The 27,144-nt window shown below is 45.0% G+C and overlaps 1 long non-coding RNA gene across 2 annotated transcripts; it reads right to left on the bottom strand.

The window, feature by feature from the left end:
- Positions 1-657: 657 nt before the first annotated feature.
- LOC135233401 (uncharacterized) lies at positions 658-27,144 on the bottom strand. Of its 2 annotated transcripts, none has more exons than XR_010323822.1 (4): positions 26,720-27,144; positions 20,023-20,083; positions 6,012-6,074; positions 658-1,770 (listed from the first exon to the last, which is right to left on the bottom strand). It is a non-coding gene; the product is annotated as an uncharacterized LOC135233401 (long non-coding RNA). The 2 variants fall into 2 exon arrangements; XR_010323821.1 differs by lacking the exon at positions 658-1,770 and adding an exon at positions 3,921-5,256.

The raw sequence follows: 27,144 nt of genomic DNA, 5'->3' as shown, positions 1-27,144 counted from the left end.
ACCCAGGGAGAACCCACACACACATAAGCGCACGCGCACGCGCACGCGCACGCGCAGCGCACGCACCGCACACCACGCACACGCACACGCACACGCACACGACACGCACACGCACACGCACACTCACACGCAACGCACACCCACCACACACACACACACACACACACAAGCCACACACACACACACACACACACACACACACACACACACACACAAAGACATGCTCGTGTTTGTGCACTGAGACCAGCTCTCCTCCCTTTATCTGGGTCTTATTCCTTCCTTCTTCCCTCTCTCACTGCCAAGAATTCCACAGGATGGCACCACTAGACACTGTTCACAAATACAGCTCACAGACACTGTGTACAGACATAGCCCAGAGACAGTGTGTGCAGACACTATGCACAGTCAATGTGTACAGACACAGCCCATGGACACTGTACAGACACAGCTCACAGAAGCTGTGTACAGACACAGCTCAGACACTATGTGCAGACACTACGCACAGTCAATGTGTACAGACACAGCCCATAGACACTGTGTACAGACATAGCTCACAGAAACTGTGTACAGACACAGCTCACAGACACTGTGTACTGACACAGCTCACAGGCACTGTGTACAGACACAGCCCAGAGACTGTGCACAGACGCTGTGTACTGACACAGCTCACAGAAAAACAGTGCGGACACCTTAAATACCTTCTCCTACCCCCGCTCACCCAGTCATCAATTCACCTTTTTTTCAGTCATCCAGCTCACAGCCAGATAAACTGACAGGGGGCTTATCACACACCTTCAACCCACTCGTCGGATTATGTGCTAAAGTCCTTTTCACATGTAACAGAGGGTCAGTCTGTCATTGATTTCAAACCACGGGTCCAGGCACAAAAGAGGCTAGCCCACTAAGCTAAAGACCACAGGCCCCATGGAGCCAGTGGAGCCACTCACGACATTGTATAAACTCTGGGAGTGACGCCACCTTCTGCAGTGGGGCTCAATGATGTCTGTGAACCCCCGTACGCGTGAAGAGATGCCCATCTTCTACGCAACTAGCGCAGCTAGTTAGCCTGGCTACAATCTCTGCCTGAATCTGGTACCCACATAAGCATGCATTGTGAAGTTGCAGGCTACTGGTGAGCTCATTTGGTTAAGTCACAACACAGTGGTGTAAGGATGAGCCCCACAGTCTCGGATCAAATCTAAACCATGACATCGCCAACCAGGGCCGGGAGCTCTATAGGGCGATGTGCAATTGGTGGTTGCATTGCCCAGGGTTCAGTTTGTTAGCAGTCTGCATTTCATAATTCTCTAGTGACCCCTGCAGGTCGACCTGGGCTGCACGTCAAAGTCGCGTATGAAAGGTCTTCCTCCGACTCCACTCCGTGTGTGCTTAGGTGCAGTCTATGGTTGTGAGAAGCAGCAGGTTGGTGACACCGTGTATTTCGGTGGCGGTCTGGGGAGGTTTACGTTCTCCCGAATTAACCTCCGTTCGCGCACGAGCGCGGCGGCGGAGGCAGATAAGTGGACGCTCCGGATCAGAGCGGGAACAGGACACGATCGGCCCCACGTGAGGCCGCGCCGAAACGCTCCGGGGAGAACGCACACATCGCAGGGCTTATGAACCGTCACTGTCGCACTGTAGCAGAATGCCCCAACAGAGCGACCGCTTCCAGAACGTTCTCAGATGGTCGGCACGTGGACTGTGGAGGCAACAGACGCAGTGACTGGTGGGAAACGCTTTCAGAGGAGAGCCTTGACCCCGCCATAGGGACTGAGGAACCCGCAGTGAAGGGAGGAGGCCGACATGCGTAACACGGGCATTCCAAACGGAGAGGGGAAAAGAAAGAGATGATTTTATTTTTTATTTATGTCCCGGTTGCTACCAGATTTAAATTATGCACTCAAATCATTGCTTTTGGGTCAGCTCACTGCACCCATATCACTGAATTGTTTAAAGCAGCAGGATAGCTAACATCCCCGCCCCCCTGCCAACCCCCCCCCCCCCCCCCCCCCCCCACGCTCACGAAGTTTCGAACGGGGGCCGCGTGTTGCTCCGTCATTTTCACAGAAAAACAGTTCCCGCCCAAGTCACAGGTGCAAACGCACATGAAACGTTAGAAAAAAAAGCCTTTATCAGGTCCCTATAATCACCAACATCAGCAGCAAAAATAAACAGGTTGTAGTTGCTGGAATTAAAGGGAGAACTCACACACTACAGTTCTGTAGCCATTTGACACGTACTTATATTTTACAAAATTCAGAATAGGTTCATGTTTTAATTTTGTACCGCGTTTATATCACTGTAAGACTAACATGCTAATTAATGTGCATTTACCCTGTAAAAATAATTAAATAAAAGAAAATAAATTACAATATGACTAATTCATCATTTTTTTTAACATTTTCTAAATAGTTTATGCAGTGGAACAGAAACTATGGTCACAGAATGGGCACAGGAAAGGTAGAATCAGGACCAACAGGATTTCAGTTTTTGCCAATAAATCCTGATAAAATGAAAGCCATGATACACTTACAGCTTTCTGCAAGCACCAGTCTAAAATATCACTGGGGCTCTGCTTGAGTACCGACTGGCCACGGCAAACAGAAAAGATTGCATTTTAAAAAGCCCGATGAAGATTTAAACAGCACACTCCAAGCGATGCGAGTCTGAATAATGTTTTTCAGGTGACTGCTCTCTCGCTTTATTCGCGTTTAGTGTCCCTCCCTCAATTTCCTCGATTTGAGAGCTCGTTACCGTCCACCGCCACGCTGAGAGAATAATTCTCCAATCCCAACAGCCAATGCTCAGAATCAGTCAGAACACGACCAGGTCCTGGGCTCTTCTGATTACCCGGCGATGTTCTCTAAGTGCATTTGCAGGATACCGCCCTCATTACTTTTCATAGCGTTATTATATCATATTACCATATATGCTGATATCAATAATGTATTATTGCATTGCTGGGTTCAGTCAATGTGGAAATATTAAAGCCCGTATCCATTTTGGGGAAGCGTCATTTTCCCCTGTAATATTTCTTACTGTATTCAGTTCCTTCGCTGCAGTTTTTTTTTTTTCTCTTCCATCAATCGATTGCTGTGAAAAAAGCACTCAGTTATCACTGACTATTAATGAAAACGGTCTCTCTGGGAGGCTGAAGTTTAAAGGCAGGCGGCGATTGTAGCAATAATACACATTTTGCCGAACCAAAGATGCCTGCCTGAAAAAACTGAAATTCCAAGTACAGAGATTAGCAAGCCATCCTCTTCAAAAGAAATACAAAACTAAAACCACAACACCCCCTCTCTATAATATTGGTTTAAAAATGCTTTGATTATGCAGTACATGAACTATAGAATGATCTCATGGAATGTTCTTATACAATATAAGCCCAGGAACGTGAATGAATTCAAGAATTTTAAGAATGCCAGCTAAAGTACAGCTAAAGTACAAAATATAATATCATGGGATGAAACAAGAGATCTGTACAAATCCAATCCCCCAGGAAAGCAGAACCAGGGACCATGGTAGAGAGTGGGAGCAGACAAACTCAATTCAGGCTTTGTAAAGCTGAATGCTAAGATGACGGCAAAGGATCCATTCTTTTTTTAAAAAGGTTGTTGGGAACAATGTGGACAGAGATGGAGGCTTGGAGAACGCACAGTCTCTCAGAAGTGGATAACCCTAATCTTTCTCTTTTCTTCAAATCTCTTCTCTATGCGCCGAGCATGCAGACACACAATGATGCCGGAACTTCCAGCTCAGGTTCCGGAACATTCTAAAGACTGGAACTTTTTTCTTTTTTTCACCATCTTTTTTTTTGACTGTTTGAATTGTAAAGCCCTGATTTCTTGATTTGCTTGCTCTGGTTGCTCTGAGAAATTTCTCTTTGGTATTGCAGTTCCTTCATGACATTGCAAGGAGAAACGATTCTCTCTCACCAAATGCAGATGAAACAAAAACAACAGCAACATTTTCTTTGAATTCTATGCAATGAAGCGTCCATAATGCTACCATACACATGACATAACACCTGACATAACCAGCTATGGCTATGTACTACAGTTCATGGCAAGTGTCATTACAGTACCATAGTGTATGCAGCAAATTTTACAAAATATTTTTAAAAACCGACAAAACAAATCGTTGAATATATTGTAACGGTCTGTCAAAAGCCCTAATATGTTGTCATGACTGGTAATGACCGTTCTTATTCCATTCTTATGATTTGATGTAACCATTATGGAGTTCAAAAGTTACTAAATAAAATACTGTCATATTAACAACCTCTCAATTTTTATTCTTCATTTGTGACTGCATATATACAAGCATGTTCCCTAACATTGAATTTTATCATCCTTTATCAACTGTACACATGAATGTGGAATTAATTTACACTTCTGTAAAACATCCAACATCAGTATTCTACTATGCATTAAAGAGAACTCTTTACTAATTGGCTCGATAATCTCACAGTGCCAGGATTTCCAATCATCGTTAAGGCCAGAAAGCCATTATAAAATAACTATCTATGCTTGGCTTGTTAAGATAAAATGGTCAGCGCTGTTTATCTATGACAGTATATGCAAGAATATTCGGGTGTTGTTTATTTCATGATATAAACTGGTCAACAGCACAATTTTTCAACAGCATTCACCAGCACAATACATTCTTGCTCATACTTAGGTCCTAAATCACGTTTTTTTCCCCCAGAAGCGATTTTGTAAGTTAGAATGTGGCCAAAAATGAAAAAATAAGTTCATACTGTTTTCAGTAAGCTACCACGAACCACAAAATCCACCCATGCCCTCTTTTTTTTTTTTTGGAGACAGAGCTTTTACACACAATGAATGTTCTCATAGATCCAGTCAAAGGCCCTCCACCAACCTGTCATTCAGCCTCTTAAGCTGCAACAGCAGGTACATGTTCCTGTGCCAGTCACCCTAATTTAAAGGCAATTACCCGCACACTCCTTCGGATCAAAACCTGGGGACCACACGGGGCCTTCGTTCCTGTCGCAAATCAACAAAACGCCGCAGTTCTGAAAACCCCGCGCGGGAGAGGGAGAGGGAGAGAGAGAGAGAGAGAAAAGAAAGAGAGAGAGAGAGAGAGAGAGAGAGAGAGAGAGAGAGAGAGAGAGAGAGAGAGAGAGATCGCCGCAGGTGGGGAAAGCGAGCCGCTCACTGAACCAACGGGAGGACATTTTGGCATCTCCGACTGCGGCAGAGAAGGTCCAAAGCTGTCAACATCACCACAGTCCTGGGTTTAAAAAAAAAAAAAATTCTGAAACAGCAGGCCGGGTGTATTTTTTAATTTTTTTCTCCCACAATCACTTCCCTTTAGTCTCAACATCTAACTGGGACTGATTTCCGATGAGGCTAAGTAACCGCACCATCTGGAAGGTGTATTTCAAAGCCTTCTTACCACTTTTATTGCCATCTTAGGCTGAGCAGTGCTAATGCATTCGTAATTACACTGTAATTATTCTCTGGACATTACCACCAAAGCCATACTGCCCGGACTGCTACCATATGCCACAAGCTGACCAGCCAAAACATTCCTTGACAGCATTTAATGCGTAACAGTATACACTCTTAAAAATACATTGTTCTGAAAGGGTTCTTTGGCTAGTTTTCATAGGGAAACCCTTTTTAGCTCTTTATGGAAGCCTCTATGGTAGGTATGAAAAGAGAGTGAAAGCTCCCAGATTGAACCAATTTGCCTGACAAAGAACCCTTGAACTAGATAGAGTTCCTCTATGGGGGACACTTCTGGAACAATTTCTTCTGAGAGTGCACGATATATAAAATCTCAAAAAAAGTGTGCAATGCAAGACTGATGACAGACCACTTAAATGTGACATACTCACACATAATGCAGATGTGTAAAGCATATCATAAGACACCGCGCCATGTGTATTCGCGGTGAGAAGTACCAGGAATACGCCAGACAAACCCACCGCTGAGAGAGAGAGAGAGAGAGTGAAGGTTTGGAGAGACTGGGAGCGTGCCTACCTTCATCTCTGTGACTAGCGGCACTAGAGCTCTCCTGGTGCAGGGTCTCTTCCTCATACGGAGCTGTCAATAAGAACGAGAATCACAGGAATTGATACAGTGCAAAGCAGATGTCATGTAAAAAAAAAAAACTAAAAAAAAAACAGTACATTCACGACTACAATTCAACACCTGTGCTGCGCAATGTTTTTTTGCACGTGTTTATTTATTTTATATATTTTGTCTGTATTATTCTGTATACAACCAACAGGGAATGGAAATGAGACAGAGGGACAGAATTTGAGATCACAGTTGGGGTAGGGGGGGGGGGATGGGGGGGTGGGGGTGCACAGGCCAGTTTTCAGCTAGCGCCAGTTTTATAGAGCGGGCACAATCCCAGCATGCTAACCCAAACAAACTGGCACAGAGCTTCATTAAAAATCCTCTCCCGTGTTTGTATTTCCCAGCTGTGCTTCTCAAAACACCATTACGCCCCCTGGAGGAGAACTGATGTTGAAATGTGTGCGCTCACCCACCATGAGCCAGTAACTACTTTACATGATACAGGCCACACACAATACTACAGGAGAGCCAATGATTATTTTACACCCAACAGGCCACACGCAATACTACAGGAGAGCCAATGATTATTTTACACCCTACAGGTCACACGCAGTACTAAAGGAGAGCCAATGACAGGAGAGCCTGAATCACCCTGCAGTTTACAAGTCAGGCTCACACAGACATGGACCTGAGGAAGACACCAGGAGTCGCTTGCGCATGACAAATCTCTGTCATCCCAGCCGAGTGAACCCACCTATCCCTGCAGCCAATTGTGCATCATCCTGCAGGGCTGGAGTTCCAGTACCACAGTAGTTGGTACCGGAACTTTCCGGGTTTGATGCCAGACCGTGGGGCCCATAACAGGAAGCGCTACCAAGCAGCACCCTCTCCAGGCATCGGGACAGAGTCTTAACAGGATGGTCCACCGAGCAGCACCCTGAGCTCAAAGTTTTCCTCCATTTCCTCAGCTGCACACATCTCCTGGTTTGGGAGCCAGCTGCTCCAAGACTTAATTTTTTTTTTCCCCAAAATTTTATTTGTCTGATATGCTGTGGCACTGGCCTTAATTACCAGGAGATGCTTCTGAAGATGCAATTTATTTTAATGCTAGATTACACAGCAAGGAGCTGTTATTTATTGACATGATATTTCATTGTAAATAAAAATATATTAGAATGTGTGTGCATGTGCCATTATTACATGGAGGCAATCACGTTTTACCCTTTTTTGCCCTTTCTTCAAGAGTATCAAGTAAACAGTTCAGATAATGATGTGATTATCTGTCATTTAGCTCAGTTATCACAACACCAAACACTCGCATTGCACTTAATTACCAAGGTTAATGACCATAAATAAACCCAATTTAATTAGTGCAGCACTTACAGCAGTACATCTGTGAACTGATTTTTCAGTCACAGTTGATGAAATATTTTACCATACCCTTGCAAATCATTACAGATCTAAAGGTGGTTCTTTTTTGCCAACAGGAATAAAAACTGGCAAGCTATCAGAAACAAGCCTTCATAAGGCAACGTGCTGATGCGTAGAAATTGGGACTGCCTTCAAGGTGGCGGCCATTTTACTTCTGGGTCCATCTAAAGGGGAAATAGCCAGTGATGACAGGAAGGAGGGACTGTGGTTGTTTATTTCATCAATTTTTTTGCCTAAACGACTACAGCAAGATCTGTACTTCAGCAACATTGGTTATGAACTTAATCTTTGAAAACCGGGTCATATAGAAAATTTGAATTTTCAAATGTACGCATTAGAATGCACAACACCAATTTGTAAGAGGGCAGAAGTGGCCTTCTCCAAGTACACTTCTGCACATCCAGTGTGCTCATGGCAAGGGTGGTGAACCAGGATCTCAAACAAGGGCAAGCCTGGAGGTCAGGATGACACATGACAAGTCCTGAACTTTAGACCTCAGCCATTGGCAGATACAAAAAGTGAGATCACTTGAGACCAATCAGCAGTTTGGGTAACGGCACTAGGAATTTGCGCCTAGCAACAGCTGAGATATCTCCACGCTCGTATGCACCTATTAATGTCTCAGACATAGCCATAATTGATCTCCAGTTCGCCCACTAATGTTCCTCCACCGAGCTCCTTTCTACAGACGTGAGGAGACAGCCCCCTCTGGTTCACCGGCCTGCCACAGACCCTCAGTTCGGCTCACCGCCGGCTGGAGAAGGTAAACAATATTTGCCCTTTACAACATTTATTTAATCACGACTTTTATCCCATTTCTGTGGGGAGGGACGGCGCGAGCCTCATCAAAATGCCACGTCGTTCGATGGGATGTTAATCGAGATCCTGGAAGCCCAAACAGGAATCAACATTAAGCCTGAATAAGGGAGAATTGGTTAGCGGCTGGCTTTCCCAGTCGCTAAGCAAAGCCATTAAATCTCAGCCCTTTCTTCATTACTGGGGTGCGAGGAGGGCAATCCATTTCACAAACTGCACGTACAAAAAAACACACCAATCAAGCTGGGAGGCGTTTGCTGTGATAAAAAGGTAAATTTGAAAATGAAATCACAAAAAAACCCTTAAGTTCTGCAGAGGTCTACCTCAGGCATGACACCAGAACTTACAGATGTGAAATTTCAGACAGCAACACAAAAGGAGAAGAATTATTTTCCATGTTATTCATTCATTCATTTTGAACAGCAGCGTATGCTATGTATTATTAATAACAATGTGAAAGCATGGAGTTATTCCAGTTGAGAAGGGGTATAACTCAGAAGCAAGAGACTGTCAATACCATGGCAACACTACGTCACATGACCACGTCACTTCAGATTTCATTACGTTCAGAAACTTTGCAATCGCAATCTGCAGCAACCTTCTCGGGCCTTCTGGACGAGATGGCTGCAGAGCTCTGGCTGGCTGGTGAGACAGCCATCTCAGAGGTGGCTGCTGCCGCAGGATTGTGATAAATATTTGGTGTGGTTGCCAGGCTCGAAAAAAAAAATCCCCCGCAGAGAAGACGTCCAGATGTGATCTGGCAAAGGCCACCGAGACATTCATCTTCCTTATTTTTCATGGCAGCGGACATTAGCAAACTGAAAAGCATCTGTTGTATTCTATAAACCTGAGAGAATCTCATCTCAAGGGTTCTTGGAACCAGCTGATTGTATTGTTTGGCATAATTATACCGCGGGCAGCGCAATAAGTGTTTCTGTGGAGCCTTTTCAATGTCACGGTGCTCCCTCATCCAAAACTACTGACGCGTCTACAGTACTGATAAAAAACAGACCCGGTCTGCCTGCAATAAACGAAACTTAACCACGACAATGAAGATACGTTTTTTTTTTTTTTTTTTTTTAAACTTAGATTTTTTTTTCCGAGGCTCAAGCACCCAGCGAAAGCGAGGAGCTGTTGCCACCTCCAGCGCCCTGTGACTGCATCGGCGGGGCGAATCGAAAGCGGTGCGATTTCCCGGCGTCTTCTTCACTCGTCCGCACGCGTTACGATCGCATTAGCGGCCGGCGATCAGCGAGTCAGCGCGGTGTGGAGCGGCGGCGGCGGCGGCGGCAGCTGCAGGGACATCAGCCCGCGCCCGGCGGACGGAGAGAGAGAGAGAGAGAGAGACGGGCGGGGTGGCAGACGGAGAGGCCCTCCCGGTGACGTGCCACCGTAACAGGCCCCCCGACAGCCTGTCACCCGCGGGCAAAATGAGAAGCGCCATTCGCTTCATATTCGAGCAGCGATGGGGAGCGGGTGGGTGGGTGGGTGGGGGGGGGGAGGGGGGGAAGAAAAAAACAAAAGCAAAAAGGGAGAATGAGTTTCAGAGCCTACGTGTCAATCAGAGATCACAGAGGGTTTATTTATTCCACATTAGGCCGTCAGCCCTGTGTCATAGCACCGTCAGTCAGATGCTAAAGAGGGTGGACTTGCGTCATGTTGTTTTTAATATACTGATGTGAAAATGGAGGGTTTGTATGGAGGTGTGTGTGTGTGCGGGGGGGGGGTCACGTTCATTCTTCTCACCCTTTTAATTTTGTTCATTTTTCCACATCTTTTACATTCTCTGCTGACTTCAAACTAATTTGTTTACCTTGTTTGGAGTGGTTGCACCTTGCACACGTACCGTGTGCGAGAAACCCTTGCTAACTGTATAAAACGCCAATCAATGAGTTCTCATGCTACGTCTTTCATATAGCAAGCAGGACAGCAAACACAAGGATAACTTTTGTGAATACTAGTCCTGATAGGATGTGTTAGCATTTCGGCTTCCAATACAATTGCCACTATGGCATTCCTAGCATAGAAAGAATATTTGGGCATGAAGCCTTTGTATTTGCCCTTGTAAATGAGTGTATAAAATATTGAACTTGGATAGTTGACACATTGAAAGTTTGAGATGACACATTTTGATAAATAAAAACCACACTGACATAGCTCAGTCTTCATCAATATTTTTTCTCAATATTCGATAGCTGGTGTGTTCAAGCATTGATGTAGGTAACCCCACCCACCCCACACACCACCCACATGGCTCCCTCCCTCTCTCTTTCTCTCTGTCTGTCTCTCTCAGTTTATAAATCAATAAACCCATAAATCAACCAAACAGTCCATGTGCCCATATGCTGCAGCTGGCTGTAATAAACTATCTTGTCGTCTTCATTAGTTTACTGCCGGCCAAAAAAAAACCCAACCCAACCCAGCATCCTCTGAATATCCGTCAGCCCGTTTAAAAGGGACGGTTTTGTGCCAGGATTTAAGATGCCACGTCTATTTACTTGCGGATAATTATCGCCTGGCCTTTTTTCCCCGAGCCGCAACGCTAATTGGCACTTCCCTTCAGTGAATGATAAAAAGGTTGTGGGTGCATTTTAAAGCAGGCTGGCCTATCTATTATTCATGACGCGTGGCTACAGACTGCTTGCGACTGTTCTCCCTTCATTTTGGGCAAAAAATAAAGTAAAATAAAAATCATCTCCAAAATTTGGACCTGTCGCGATTATCTTTCATTCCAGTGCCTACTGTGGGAGAGTCTTTATGGAGGTGCAGTATTATTCACAAACTTATTCAGAAACAAGGACTAAAGATGATCCCAAAATGAATGAAAGAAGGAATAAATAAACAAAAAAATGTGTTTTATATAAATCTTTTTCTGCTCATGTAATATTTACATATTTTCTTGCCATTGATTCTCTGCTTTCATAAACAAAACTGTTTCATATTTCAACTTTTCTATTTTTTTTTTTTTATTGGTGTCAATAGATACTTCAAATTTACTGAGATAATACATGCGTTGAACAGGAAAACAGCTCTGTTTTAAACAATATGCTCCATTTTACTGTGTAGAACTGGAGGCAGTATTACCAGTACAATGCGTGTGTGTGCATGCCTGTGTGCGAGTGTGTGTGTGTGCGTGTGTGGGTTGCGTGTGTGTGTGTGTGGTGCGTGTGTGCTCACTAAACAAGTTTTTTTAGGAAATTATTACACAATTGAAGTACTGACATTGACAATTGGCTGTCATGTCGTCATGTGACAGCGCTGGAATACGTCACAATGGCCACATGTCACCAAGTGCCTTGTGACAGGTAGTTTGATTCTCAAAGGATCTGCTGTGATCTGCATTTAGCTCAAACACACAACTGAGCATTTTTTTACTATACCCTAAAATCCATTAGCTACTTACAGCGGAACAGTACAACCTGTTCCCTTATTTGCACCAACAATTGGAGCATCTGTTAAATTCCTAAATGTAAATACAGTCCTTTAATGGTCTGCGTGAAAAAAACCTGACACAAGCCAGTTGGAGAAAAATCCAGTGAATTCACACACGCAGCCAACACAGCCAATAATACTATTACTATTATTTATTAGCTGAGATATCAATCTGAGTGTCATAGCAACCCACCACTTGAGTATTTAAATACTTTGCAGGGGGGGGGGAAACAGCAAACAGATAGAAAAAACATTCTGAAAAACTATTTTGTGCTGTCTATTCTCTGAAACAGTACCGCTGATTGTTAGACACAATGATATGTCACACATTGAACAGAAACAAACTTACAACTTATTTTTTAAAGTTTTTTCTACTCAAAAAAAGTTTTTGAGGTTTTTTTTTTTAAGGATCCATTCAGAGCATCCCAGGCAAGGCAGTCGGGGGATATTAAGAGTGGAAAACACACTTCGGTTTTGTCACGATCGCAAATCACAGCCAGGGGATAAAAGCAAAACACACCTGCCACCGATTCCCTACTTCAGCATCTCACTCCCCCTAAACCAGCGAGGGAAACGGCGACCCTAACCGAGGCGGCGGCCCGCTGCGTCAGAAAGGACATTCGAAGGGAGAAGGATTATTAATGTCCCCTGGGAAAATAAACCGATTTTTCTCTCTCTCCCCCCCCACACCTCTCCCCACACCACCCCCACCCCCTTCCGTCCTCCTACAACAGGATGTTGGATTTGCAAAGGGCAGGGAGACGGGGAGGGGAATGCCAAGACGTGCTAAATCTATGCAGTTTGAAAACAGTGAGTTTTTTTTCCTCCCTCCTCCTGTCCAGTATCAAATGCGAACCGGTTTAAGGTTCGGTAGTAAATATTCACCGTTGTTTATTTACCAGTTTATACTGTATATCCTAATAAAGGAAAAATGATTGAGAGATTTTCCCCAGATTTCACAGAAATATTGACAGCTTTTCTTGCCCGAGTCACAGAGAGAGGTCTCTGAATCATTTATTGGGAGCCCATATGGTGACAAACCCCTTCAGACTTCAGCTTTGTCCAAGCATGAACAGATGGCGGGTGAGTTATCGATATTACTTATTTAAAATACCACAAGTCGAAAATGACTTTGTGAACAGTGATGCTACTGATCAATCTACACTTCGACAACAGCGTGAAAACACTGCCATTTTGGCTCAAGATTTTAAAACTCCTTAAAAAAATTCTTAAGCAGGCTAATTCATACTCAGTGTTGACACTGACAATGTTCTCAAAGTGACTAACTATTCTTATTTTCTTAAGGTTCATCAGCTTCAATCATTATTCATTTTGACTACTTCAATTGCACATTTACTGCTTTTTTTTTTTTTTTTTTGCAGGTGGGGAAAAAGAATCCAAATTAAAAAATGTAAAAAAAAAAAAAAGATTGTGAGTCTCTTACCAGTTTGATGAGCTTTCCCTCTCTTTTTTTAATATTAGAATTTCCCTTGAAGGCAACGTAGCTGGAGAGGTCTTCTAGAGGAGAGGAGAGACGACAGAAATGACCGGGTCACGACAGAAGCCGGCTCTCGGTGTTTAAAAAAAAGAAAAAAAAAAAAAAAGAGAGCACGCGATCAGGCGGAAGAGGAAGAGTGTGGTACGACGGCTCCTTCCTTGCGGGCGACGGGTCGGAGGCTGTCTAAGCGGGCACGCGGCGTACCTGGTGAGTTCAGGAGCGAGCCTCCCCGGTTCGGCGTCCTCCTTCGGCGCTCATGGCATCACGCTGGGGCTTACAACCGCTGACGCCGCTGGCAAATGCCAGCCCGGCTTAATTACCGCCCAAAACCGAGGAAGACGACGACGACGCGACGAGGAAGACAGTTTCGGTGACGCCGATGAAGACGATGTCGTCAACCATAACAAAATGTTAAAACATATTTTTTCCTTCATGAATTTAAAAAAAAAAAATTGGTGTCCAAAACAGGGTAAAGGGGCCTGGACCAGGTTGCAACAAAAAAAAAAAAAAAAAATTTTAAGTGGAAAAGGAGGCCCTAAGAAATGCCCCTATGGCAGATAACAGAGAGACAGGCGATAACCGGTGGGAGAGACATCGAACTCAAAAAGCAGCTGGCTTATTTGCTAACTAGTTGAGAGGGGGGTCCTGAGGGGTTGGTATCTGTTGCATTTGAATACGTGGCTGTGCCCCTCCTAGGCGCTAGGTTGCTAGGTGAGACTGTAGCCCCCCCTCCCCCCCATTCCCTTCCCTTCCCATCACCCCCCAACCCCCCCGGCCCCCACCCCAATCGGGGCTAATGATGTCAAATAAAATAAAGCAAACAGTTGGAGGCTAACGAGCGCTAATGTAGCATCCTCTCCTCCATGAATAAATGAGGAGAGAGCGGGCGCCCGGCACGCTGGGGCGCTGGAGTCGCCCGTCGCCCCCGGTGACGTCAGGCCGGGGGTGTCTCTGTCTCATCTGGATACGGAGGTATGACAATACCTCGCGCTCTCTCTCTCGCTCCATCTTTTGCTCTCCATCTGCCACTCTCTGTCCTTCTCTCTCTCTCTCTCTCACATCATCTCTGCGTCTCCCTCTTCCTGCCTCTGTTCTAGGCCCTTTCTCCATCCCTCTTTCGCTCCCGTTCAGTTTCTCTCTCGCTCACATCCCCTCTTTCTCTCCGTCTCCCTCACCTACCCTCCCGTTAATCCATCCTTCCCTCACCTGCCATTTTATGTAGGCTCTTTCTCTTACCCTCTCTCTCTCCCTCTTACTCTCTCTTCCAATGTTCCATCTCTCTGTTCTTACCTTTCCCCTTCTTTCTCCATCCTTCTCATCCCCACCCTTTTGGACTATCTCTCCCCCCCCCATCTCCCATCTCCCTCACTGATTATTTTTCGCTCACTCTTTCCCTGTCTGTCTCTTACTCTTCTCCTGTGTCCTCTCACCTCTTTCTCTGTCCCTCTCTCATTCCACTGCTTTTCTTTCCTCCTGTATCGCTCTCTCTCTCCCTCCTCCCACGGTCCCCAAGTGTTTTCAGGGTCGGTAAGTCGTCTGTGGACAGAAACGGCACGTAGCTTAGTGGTTGGATTTTTCTAGTCTTAAATTCTGCCAGGAGAGGTTGTGAGTCTGGGAGATTGGGGAGAGCCAGTGAACCCACACTGCCAGCAGTGAAGAGCTCAAATATAATCCAAAAATCCATTTTTTCCCTTAACGGGAGACAGGGTTTTTACACAGACTTTCATCCACAAGCTTCTTTATTTGCGCATTCACAGCAAGCTACGAGATGTACCTTTTATGTACATGCACTGTCCATTTAGACAGCTGGATATTTACGGCAACAATTCAGGGTAAAGAATCCTGCCCAGTGGTATGATGGAAGTGCACCAACCAGGATTTGAACCCACAAACTCTAATTCAGGGACACTCAAATCTGCCCATTGAGGCCGGTAGTACGGCTTGTTTTCACTCCTCTCCTCCAATCAGGGCTGATTTAAAGCAGGTGAGCTGAATCTCTGACCAATCAGTGGCATTTATCAACAAGTGCGAATCTGCAATAGCTGCGACCCGCACACGCGCATGCATCCATGTGTGCATGCATCCACGCACACACGTGACCTCTTCTTTGGCTCGTGACCAACCTTTCCACAAAATCTGTAAATCTGTGAATCATTCGGATATCGCCTTGTGATAGGCCACGCCATCGCACGCCCCTCTTGGTCAATCGGCCTGAAAGTAACTCTACCTTTGGCCATGACCAACCTCCATGCCAAATTTCAGCCTCCTGGGGAGAAAACTGTGGCCGCTACGGGGTAGGACACTTTTGTGGACCAACCTACCAAAGGACCAACCAACCAACCAACCGACTGACAGACAGAGCTATAGAGCTGCGGTCGCAGCTAATAAATTAACTATCAGGTGGAAAAGCAAAACTAGCAGCACTAGGCCTCCAGGGTCAGATTTGAGTATCCCCAACTCTAATTGACACACCCAGTTTGGAAGCCATAATAATAAGCTGCCACAACGTATCTGGAATCTTCCACCCTCCCGCTGTAGGCATCATTGTGACTTGTAAAACTGAGCAATAAAGTTACGTTTCTGCTCTGTACGGGGTTGGTGCATCTGAGAGTCCTAGTTTCACACCTTAACGCACAGCGGTGTTAAAACGAGTCGATGCGGCGTTCAGCGCTTAGACTCCCTCCACGTTCGGAGCGCCGTGAAAAAAAAAAAAAAAACTAGCGGACGGCGGAGACGAGAAAATCCACTCGAAGGAAAGACCCGAAACTCAAGCGTGCCGGAATGGGAGAGAAGCCAGCTGGCTCGCCCAGAAAGAGCTTTTTTTTTTTTTTTTGTAATTAATAAGCGGAAAAGCAGAAAAAGCAAATTACCGATCGCAAAGAGAGGGGCGTTAAACAGCCAAGCACTTACAAAAGCAAAGAAATAAATTACACGTCGCGTGACAGTGATGCAATTAGCGTCCAATTATGCACAAATTAACAGAGCCTGGTAGCTTTTTGATTAATAGCATGATTATATTCATGCATAAATCATTAAAGTATAATAATAACAGTGCCGGTAACTGCAATAAGAACCACATGGGCGCAAGCAATTTTACCTTTAAAAGAGAAAGTGAGTTTTGAGGGGGAAGACTAGCCCCCAGGAGAGAAATATGCAGCATGGCTGCAGTGGGTTCTGATTGATGGGGTTGGATGGGGAGAGGTCAGAAACAGACAAGAGGTGGGAGGATCCATCAGACACAAGCTTTCCCCCCATTGCCTCATGGGATAGGTATCCTCCTCCCAGCGACACACACACACATACACAGAGTTTTGACTAATAGCCCTACTCTGATATGTGTGAACAGTCAAGCAAAAAAAAAGAGATAGACATGATCAGCTAAGCCAGGTTCAAATCTTAAAAAATTTTTGTCCTCTTTCTTCAGCAACAGAATACCGTTACCGGAGAAGTATGACGTTTACGTGACTACGGATCCCCGCAGTGTGAGAAGTCTTTATTTACAGTATTAGCCCACTCCTTCTCTGATTGGACATCAGAGCCGTCACTCCAGAGATGGGCATGGGAGAGAAGGTAGGCAATTAGCTTGCATGGTAATGGAGCCGGACAGGGGAGGGAGGTTGTCATTCGAGCAATTAGAGGCACAGTCAGGTGGAATGGGCAGCGACGCATGGAGCAGAAATGAAATATGAAATATATAATTGAACTTGAGTCTGAGTTCTCGCTACGCTTCGGTCTCTCTCTAGGGCAGTGGTTTCCAATCCTGGTCCTGGAGAGCTACAGGGTCTGCTGGTTTTCGTGGTGACTCTGCACTTCATGAATCAATTAGAGCAGTTGATTACACAGTTAACTCACCTGGTGTCTTGGGTCTCAATTTGGCACTGATTTTAAGGTGAGAACAAAAAACCAGCCAGGACCAGGGTTGGAGACCACTGCTCCAACCCAGAGGGACACAAAGACAAATGTAAGCGGCCAGTGGCCACTTGCGTAGGGCCCTGGTCAGCCCTGGAGCCTAGGCAACGCGCTTTAGAGGTCAACCGACTGCTGTTAACGGTAATCGGCTCTGAAGCCAAGGCACATGGCAAAATTTGCCGGTAGGTACGGCAGCCGTTAGGTACCGGGGCGACAACTGCGACCACCTCAAAAACGGTTCTGCGAATCCGACCCCAACCATTCGTCGGTCCCCAGAGACAACATTGCCTACAAGAAGTACGGAGATAATAAAATGTGACAAAAATCAGAGAGGACCACATAGTGGGTATAAGGAAATTAATTAAATTAAACCATGTTGAAAAAAATTACTACTGGTCACATTTGTGGGCAAAAAGTGCCTATCTGCATTGCCTTGTGTATCATGGCCTTTAGATCTGCTTTTTGAAAAATGGTTAATGGTGTTGTGGAGAGGACTGGCTGGGCTGAGGAGCAGGCTTCCAGCGTTACTCTGGAGGGGGAGAGCGGCCGGACGCTTTAATCGCTCCCGAAGAGCAGCCGGGCGGAAGCCGTCCCAAACCCAACAGGTGGGGCGGGACTGATAAGGTGGAGGATTATCAGCTGGTGGCTGAGAAGGAGTGAGAACATTTCCAGTTGTGAGAGAGGGGTGGGAGGGGAGAGGGAGAGAGAACAGGACAGCCCAAGATATGAGATGAAATATGGTATATGGATATTTATAAAAAAAGGAACATATTCTGTATATGCTTTGCCAATGCTGCCCTAGATATCCAGCCAAAAAAGTATCATTAAAAATTGAGGGTAGATAGACAGACAGACAGACAGATAGTTAGCAACACCCACTGTTTATTAATGATACGCATTAAATATTTTATGTCGTCTGTTAACACAGGGGGTTAAAAACAATTTGTTTTGCATGAGTGTGTGTGAGTTGGGGGCAGGGTGGGTGGGGGGGACATTTTACAGAAGGCACAATGACAAAGCAAAACAAAAGAAGTGAGAGAGAGAGGCTGGGGGAAAGAATGCCAGAAAGGAAAGAAAGCAGAGAAAGATGAATTATGAGGTGAATAAAGGTAGAGAGAATGAAAGAGAGACACACACACACACACACACACACACACACACACACACACACACACACACACACACACAGCACACACACACACACACACACACACACACACACACACACACACACACACACACCACACACACACACACACACACACACACACACACACACACACACACACACACCACACACACACACACACACACACACACACACACACACACACACACGTCCCCTGGCTAGACTCATGATATATCCATTCCTATCACACATAATAATGATGTGCTTTAAAGAGGAGAAATATAAATGTCATACACAGAAATGTTATTATTTTTTATTTTTTATGGAGAATTCTTACATTGTTGTCTGTGTGGAGGAGACACGTTGCACGGGAGGCTGGCGAAAGAGTGGCGGCGATTAGCTTGCGGCTGGATCGCTCTCCCGGACGCTCGGCCTGATGGGAAAGCGATAAGGAGGCCCGAGAGAGCGGCGGCGAGGCGCTGAACGCGCGGCCGACGGGGGCGCTCGCATGACTGACGCCGCGACCCGATCCTCCTCGCCGTTTCGCCGCTTCGGAAAAATCCATAACTCATCAGCAGAGCCCAGAGACCTGAGATAAGGGCGGCTCTGATTACGAGGGGGGGGGGGGAGCGGGGAGGCCGAGGGGCCACTTCAAACCGGCGGACCCCCGCGGGAAACGGCGACAGATCGAACGCGTTCAAATCACCCCGGCCGCGATTAGCATACCACGCGCGCGATCGCAGGTGTCCGTAATCACGGGGAGAGGCTCTCAGCGCGTCCTGCTATCGGCGTGAGGGCACCGCTGCGCGGATCCGCTCGCGGGAACATCGCCCCACCCGCCCCACCCCCGAGACACCTCACTTTGCACTGCATGAACTGGAACAATCTCTGTGTAAGACATTCGCGCGCGCCGCATAAATAAATCCGCATGCAAAGTACCCAGACTGCAACGTGTTTTGTCATCGATTTAATACGCCATAGATTTTCTACCCGTTTCTGGGTCCTGGATGAAGCCATTCTTGAAGCAATGCATCTATTTTGCCCAAAGACTAAAAACCTTTTCTAAATATAAATGGTATTTTTCCATTGCTTTTTGTATGTTGAAAATCCCCCTTGGCAAAGAGCACAAGTGTGGGATTTATAAACCATAAAGAAGCTAAAAGGCACTTTTGCTTTTAAAAAGAAAAAAGAAGTAAAATCTTAAATGAAGACTGGTGCATTTTGGAGCTCTTCAGTCCTTAATTATTTTAATTAATTTTATTTTAAGCCATTCCCCTGCGAGACACGAACGTGTGCTAGAGAAAGCCTTTTATTTCAGGCCAGCCACCGGCATTGTTTCAGCCGATTCAGTGGTTTAAAATGATGGGCAGCCAGGGCTGCTGGGTGGCCTGTACTGTTAAAGCACTGTTCTGATGCATGTGTGGTTGAGCATCACCCAGGGATGATGGTTTCGCATTGCTCTCCAGTGACCCCTGCTGGTAGATCAGAGACCTGCCACCCCCACATTGTTAAGCTGCATGTCACGTCTTCGTCCGCTTCCATCTCTGTGAGTCCATCTTTCTAACTGCGGTGTGATAAGCAGCACCCGTCCTGATTGGTCCTGGTTTTACACTGGATCACTTGGGCCTGTTACTTCTTACCAAGGATTCTCCTACCCGCCACGGTAGCTAATGAAATCAAATTTCTCTAATTTGGTCCCTATGATACACAGATGCATATTACAGTTAGCCATGAGAGGATCATTACTGACCCACCTGTAGATGGAAAAAACAGAAGACGCATCGTCTGAAGCTCTCTAGGACAGGACAGGAATATCTGTAAAAAAAAAAAAAAAAAAAAAAAAAAAAAGATATGTTAATGGCCATCTCAATACTCATAAAATACAGGCTGGCAACTCAGGCTATGTGGTCTGCCCATGTGTGTGCATGTACCGTGTGTATGTATTGTGTGTGTGTGTGTGTGTGTGTATTTATTGCCAGTATACAAAGTATGCTTAAAAACACAGACCTAAACTGCATATATTTAACATTAATTTTAAAGAATATAAACTTTAAAAATCATCCTCATAGCTTGGTGTAAAATTGCACTTGCCTCTGCAGAGACTTGTATGTATATCTTATGCATTTATTCCACCAGAAAATCTCATTTGGTTCAAGGAACAGGCATCTGTCTGCATATTTACTAAATGACTAACTTTTTTCTTTTTTTTCTGTTGGTTATGCATAACTCGGTTTCTGGGGAACCATTTATTAGCTTGCCATTTATAGTTTCATCTTACGCTCAGAGGAAAGGCTTTAAAGATGTAAACTGTGACAAAGATTTTAGAAATCTTTTCTTAAATATATTTTTTTTTTTAAACTGACATCTGAATAATGAAGCAACCAGACACCAGAAATTTAAGTTCTGCCTAAACTTCTGCTCTGTGTAACTATGACAACCTTCATCTGTAAAAAAAGAAAGAAAAAAAAAAAGAAGCTTTGCATATTTATTCAAGCTGGTTTTCCCCCTCAGTAGATGAAATGTACATATGACTCCCTGCAACATGACCTTAAACACTTCAAGAAATTGATGCTGATTGAAATAGCACGGTTACGGCCTACACACTCGACGTGCTAGCGGCTCTGAAGGATGTATGCAGGCTTCTGTCATCGCTGGAGCGTGTGAAGTGAAGCGACAGCATCAATAACACGCATGTACATACTGCTCTTTAACTCACACACACACACACACACAGACATACAAACACACGCACGCACGCATACACAAACACACGGTATGTTTCACATAAAGCTGTAGCCGTTTAGGAACACATAATACGGTGAAGATTTTTTTTTTCTGTGATGGGCAAAGTAAAATCAATTTAATTGGTTCAAACACTGCTTCATTTGACTGGCAGCCCACCTATTAGGGGGAGGTGGGGGGGTGAGCAGCCTCTGGTTAATCGGAGGTCATCCACAGATTTCAAAAAAAGAGGGGGGGCCGCACCCAGGTGCTGTCACAGCAATGGTGGCGGTAGGATACCAGAACATTTTTTTACTTGCCTGGAACTACATTTCCCAAAGGGCCACATGTGTGTATGTGTGCATTTCCCATCATACAGATGTTTCTTGAAAGCTGAATTCAAGATGTCGACTCAATCCATGCTTTTCTGTGGCTTGGAAAGTTGAAAGCTTCTGGAAGTAGCCTCCTACACCCAAGCAAGTGAGCACATGCATGCAAACGTGCACACACACACACTCAAATCACTCACACACACACAAACATCTGCCACAACTGAGCAGAAGATGCCCCACATTTTAAACACGGCGTTCACAGCATCTCCGAAAAAACCGGGCAGGTCCCGCCTTCTGGCTCTCCGCACCCTGTGCACCAGCAGCAGCGCTTCTGACATTAACTGGAGACGAGGTGTACATTACCCCACTGCGAACCCGTCCGGCGGGGGGCCGACTGCACCATGGAAACGCACACCCGCCCGGCTGGCGGCTGCTAGCCCTATTTAATTATTCACAATGAAGTTCTCCTATTGAAAAATACCACGGCCCCTTCTATATTTACAACGCGGGCACACAAACTTGGGGCGGTGGGGGTGGGGGGTTATTTTTAACGAACGCTAATGGAATGGATGCTGGAAGTGCAGCAAGGGGGGGTGGGGGGGGTCAGGCGTTTGATGACCGCTCCCATCAGTTTAAAGATATCATGAAAAAAAAGAGATTATGAAAGCAAACCTTCAGTAATTTGTGCTGTCATCCTCAATACACGTCTGTTTAACATCCCTCATTTGGTCAATAACTGGTTGATTATATCCTATATTCCTGTATTTTATATGACACAAACACACACGAGCGCACGCACACACACACACACACACACACAAACACAAACACAGCTTGCATGATCAATTGTGTACTGCAAATGTTTAATTGCTCCAAGGTAAATACAAACACTATATAAATAAAACTTATCTAATGTAAGAAACCAATTTCTGATTCCCTAGAATGTTCTGGGCATCACACCTATAATGTACCGGTATAGATATTTCTGTGTGCTAATTCTGAACTGTGATCATACCCTTGCCACGCCACAATGACCATGGTTAGCGACCAATTCGACTCCTAAGTAACATTAAAAGATATGCGGGTAGCATAAAACAGCCAGGCTATTAGGAAGCAGCCAAGGGAACAAAGAGCTCATTGAAAACCCGAGCAGTAACCATGCGAGAAACAGAAAGACGTGTACGTCTCGACTGAAAATTAAATGTTAATTGAGACTTCGGTTATGTGCTATCATACTTCTTGGCCAAAGACAATTCATGAGATAGACGTAGACGTGCGTATGAAAATCCCCGATGCAGTTCAGAAACGCTGTTTCCGAGTGCCGGCTGTAATTACATCGCAGATGAAAAGATAATTACTTTGTATTTAGCATTCTTTTCCCCCCCTCTTCTCTTCCAATGGGAACACTGTCAAATTTTTTTTAGAAATTTAAATACATTTTTTAAAAACTCTACCTGTACCGCATCTTGAAGCTGCAAGTGACCAAATTTGGTACAAGCACTTGATGCAAATAATGATTCAATTTGAATAAACTACACCGTCCTTCACGCAGAGGATTGGACATTTCTTGGGTATTTATTTAAATTGTTACGTTGGGACAGTGTAAATTTGTGAACATAATTCCTGATTTCTCCAAAGTAACTCCATAAAAGCTATCTGCATAGTTCATACTGTGATGCAGAAATGCAATGTTTCGGTAAACATAGACAGAAAGTAAGGTAAAGAGTACTTGACCCAATCCTGCCTGTGCCGATTGGTCAGGTGTCGCACACGGCGATGTATAATTGGCCACAGTGGTGCCCAGAGAGGGAGGGGCTTTAGTAGGCAGGGTAGTCCCTGCTCAGGGCACAACAGCGATGTATTTCTGTTCACAAGAATTGGACGGGTTATTCATTGCGATATGGCAAAAAGCATTCGTTGGGCTCCAGAACTTTTGTGATAGGATGTGGCCCCGGGGCCTAACTGCCTGACAGCCAAGCTCTGGTCCAGAAACCTCTCGATCTGGTTTGTGTCCAAGGGCTCGTAACCCTGACACAGAGGGTTTTCGGATGCTCCATCCTTGTCACGCCAATGTGTGGAGGCACCCGGTTTCCATAGAAACTGCACATGGATACCAATGAAAAGAAGGAGGAGAAAAAAAAGATATCGTCTCACAGAAGATGACCAAAATGGTGGCACTAAGCGTGAAGAAACACAGAAACTGAAGATTTATCCTGTATCCTGTATCTCACTCTCTCTCTGTTTCAATCTCTCCCTGCCACTCTCTCTCTCTCCCACTCTCTGCATATCTCTCTCTCCAACATTGATATTCTTGTTACGTTACTACAGTCCTTCTGTGAGGAGGAGAGGAGAGATATCCACTGGGAATGGTCACATGGTCTGCCTGCACACTCGTTCTCTGAAACACATCCACTCTGACCCGCCTCTGGCGCCTATGCGGGGTCACCTGGAAACCACCAAGCTTTCGCCTCCAGCTGCTGTTTATTGCCCCCCTCCCGTCACCTTTGTGTGGGCTGAGGTCATCCAGCTATCAGAGCCTTGGAGCCAATTATCCCTTCGACAGGGGAGGCCTGTGGGGCCCCAAATCTCCCCCTCCCCCTCCCATGCACCCCTTCACTGCCCCCTGCAAAACACCATCAGGACGCTCCTGTCTGGTATGACAGGTTATGTACATACCTGGAAAGTTTCTGAGGAATATCAGAATAAAATGAAATGATGTTCGGACGCAGTTAAAGCTTCCATTTTTCCTTCTGAAGGCGGGCCAGTCACCCTTCATTGATCCGCCTTCGAGATTAAGCCTGTAAATTCGTGGAACCGCCTACGACTTCCTCATGGACGACTTCTTGACTCCCTCGCGGGGAAACCGAACACCTGCGGCACTGAGCACTGCGCGCGAGTGAAGTGGAGAGGGGAACGAAAGTCGGCCAAATTATGCCGTGTTAAAAAGGCGCGATATTTCAGAAATGTATATGGGCGCAATCTACATCGGACAGATTGCACAGCCACACACAGGGACACTGCCAAGGGTGTTGTTCCATCATCTATCCCATTTCCTCCTCAGGAAGCCTGATGTTATTCACCAGTCATGCTTATCGCTGTAACCTCTCCTATAAATTTGAAAGAGCACAGGCAAGCATACGGTCCCTTCTGAAACAGATTTGGTGCCAGACCGAGGGGTCCACGCACACGCACACATAATGACTCTCCCAGCAGTCCAAACAAATAAAAAAAATTTTTTTTAATGAATGTTATTTTTTTATTTATTGCTGTTTCAACGCTGGACCCAGCTATTCGCCATCCTGATATAAACAGATAAACAGTTCCAGTAAAGAGAGAAAAAGGTTTCGTTCTCTAAAATGTGACTGATCAAAAAATATATACACACAGCTATTATCATTTAAATTGTGTAAGAGCATGAATTTTATCATTTAAAAAAAGGAGTAAAAAGTCCTTTGTGTGAAAAGTGTTGTGAAGATGAAAGGGAGCTTCTTTTGAAGCGCGCTTAATGGAAGGGATAAAAATGGGATGATGTCATCGCTTTGCAACCCGTGCACCAACCGGTGCAAGTCCCTCGCTCGGTCAAGCATCGAGGTCCTCGGTGTAACAAGCACCAGACTTCAGAAAAAAATTCTCCACTGAATTTAACAAGCTGGCCAAAATTCTCTTCTCCCCCATCCTGATTTAAATGTTTGGTGTGTAAGAATCCCCTCAGATACAAGTATCTGAGTGGCGAAGGAACACAGGTTTAATTTAATGTTATCTCGATTATCTTACTGTAACCACAATCTAGAGTAGGGCTAACAGTTACGCATAGAAGGAGCAAACTGCTTTCTGCCAGCAGTGTGGCTCTATACGGATCGCTATCTATCTTGGTAGATGCTAACGTGCCTCTGGCTTTTGTAGCCTACACCAGGTTCAACTATGTAGCCAACCACACCACCAAAGACACCAATTTAAGGTTTACATAATGCCGATCCAGTAGAATGCTTAGCAACTGCCATCGTCTTTTCATCAAACCCTGCCGACTCCCAGTCAACTCAGTAAACATAGTCCATTTTTTTTTTTGGGGGGTCTGATAAAGGATACACTTCTTTAAACTGCCCTGCAGGTATCTCAGTGGAAATAGACTGAGATACCTGTTGGAATGGAGTCCATTCATTGGGCTTATTTAGCATAGATACGAAGCCAAAAATCAAAAACTGGATTTAAAAATACTGAACAAAAACAAACAAACAAAAAAAAAAGCACAAAACTGGCTCGCATCAAAGAATTTCAGTCTTTTTACTCCACAACAGGGTTCGGGCCTTTGTGAGGGTGAAATCTGTGTAACTGTGTGCAGCCTGGTTACCATGACCGCCTACACTGCATTTTGCACAAAACACGTTGCTTTGTTGTTGGCAGTCTCCAATTAATTGTTATTTGTTGACCGAATGCCTAGGGATTGAATAAAAGGAATAAAAGGGAAAAACAGAAGTGGCGTATTATTTGGAAGCAACAGCACCGTGTGCACACACGCACACCTATTCATGCAGTGAGGAAGGATGTGTCTTTTATCCCATATCTATATTTTACAGCATATGTTTTAATATTCTTTTAATGTTATTTAAATGAGCAAGGGTGGACACCTGGGGAGTGGATGAAATATTAATGTGGTTATGTAGACAGCCGAGAGAGAGAGATAGAGAGAGAAAGAGAGAGAGACCCTTCATCACAGTTACAAGACAGAGGGACAGTTAGTTTTAGCCAGCTCAAATTACATGCTGGACCAAAGCTCTGGATTTGTCACATGAAAGAAGCTGAACTTAGCCTACTGATATTTGGGTATGAAGCAACATATTCCATTTTTAATTTTCTGCCAGAATCTTTTCTGATGCGTTTTCTTTAAAACTGCCAAATTGGAAATAACCTCAGTTTATATGGGAGACATTTCCATAATGAGATATTGTGCAGACCTTTTTTTTTTTCATTGACATTTTTTTTGGCATTTAGCAGCACTCGTATCCAGTGCGACTTCCATCTTTACATACAAGTGGATGTTTCACTGAAGCAATTCGAGTACGTTCCTCGAGGGTACAACGGGAGCGACCTAACTGGGAATCAGACCTACAACCTTTAAATTAGAAGCCCAGTTCTCCGCTAGTTACACTACACTGCCATACCAAAGGGACCGCTTTATTCTCCTGGTTTCTTCAAGGTCCATTCTCGCTCTTCAATACGTGCAACATGTTGTTTGGCTGTAGATGACCGCATTCTTGAGCACTGAAGTGCAAGTAGGGAAACTGTGGGCGCTCGCGCGAACATTCCGTTGCACGCAGGTTGCTTAAGCAGCGGAGCGCGTTTTTCTCCCCTCCCGCTACAGGGATAATCACGGTTATTAAAAAAATAAAAAATAACACACCTTACTGGGAAGACGTGGGTGGTTCGCTTCTGTCGTCCTTTTTGTTGTATTTTCTGTTCGCTGGGAGAACCGTTCGACCGAGCTCGGGCGAAGCTGGCAGTTCTGCGCCGAGGTGGCAGTTGCGTAGGCGTGGATCTGAAAAGTTTTTGGTCGTGACAATATGTTCGGCGTTTCAAAGTGCAGTTGGCATCAAAAGTGGCCACATGCGGCATCCACATCTGTCAACGCTTTCATCAAACTGATGCACATTGTCTAATGCATGACTTGTGGGTCTACAGTGCCTTTAATGACAATTCCTCTGTGTACACAAATTCAATTCTAGAAGCACGAGCAGTTTGTTCCTATATTTCTATCCTGTCAGTCAAAACAGCTAGGTCAAATGGCGAAATCACTCAGTGCACGAAAACAGTTATTTCAGTGCCTTT

Source organism: Anguilla rostrata, chromosome 10, assembly GCF_018555375.3.
Source record: "Anguilla rostrata isolate EN2019 chromosome 10, ASM1855537v3, whole genome shotgun sequence".
NCBI lineage: Eukaryota > Metazoa > Chordata > Actinopteri > Anguilliformes > Anguillidae > Anguilla > Anguilla rostrata.
This window is presented reverse-complemented; position numbering and strand designations above follow the sequence as displayed.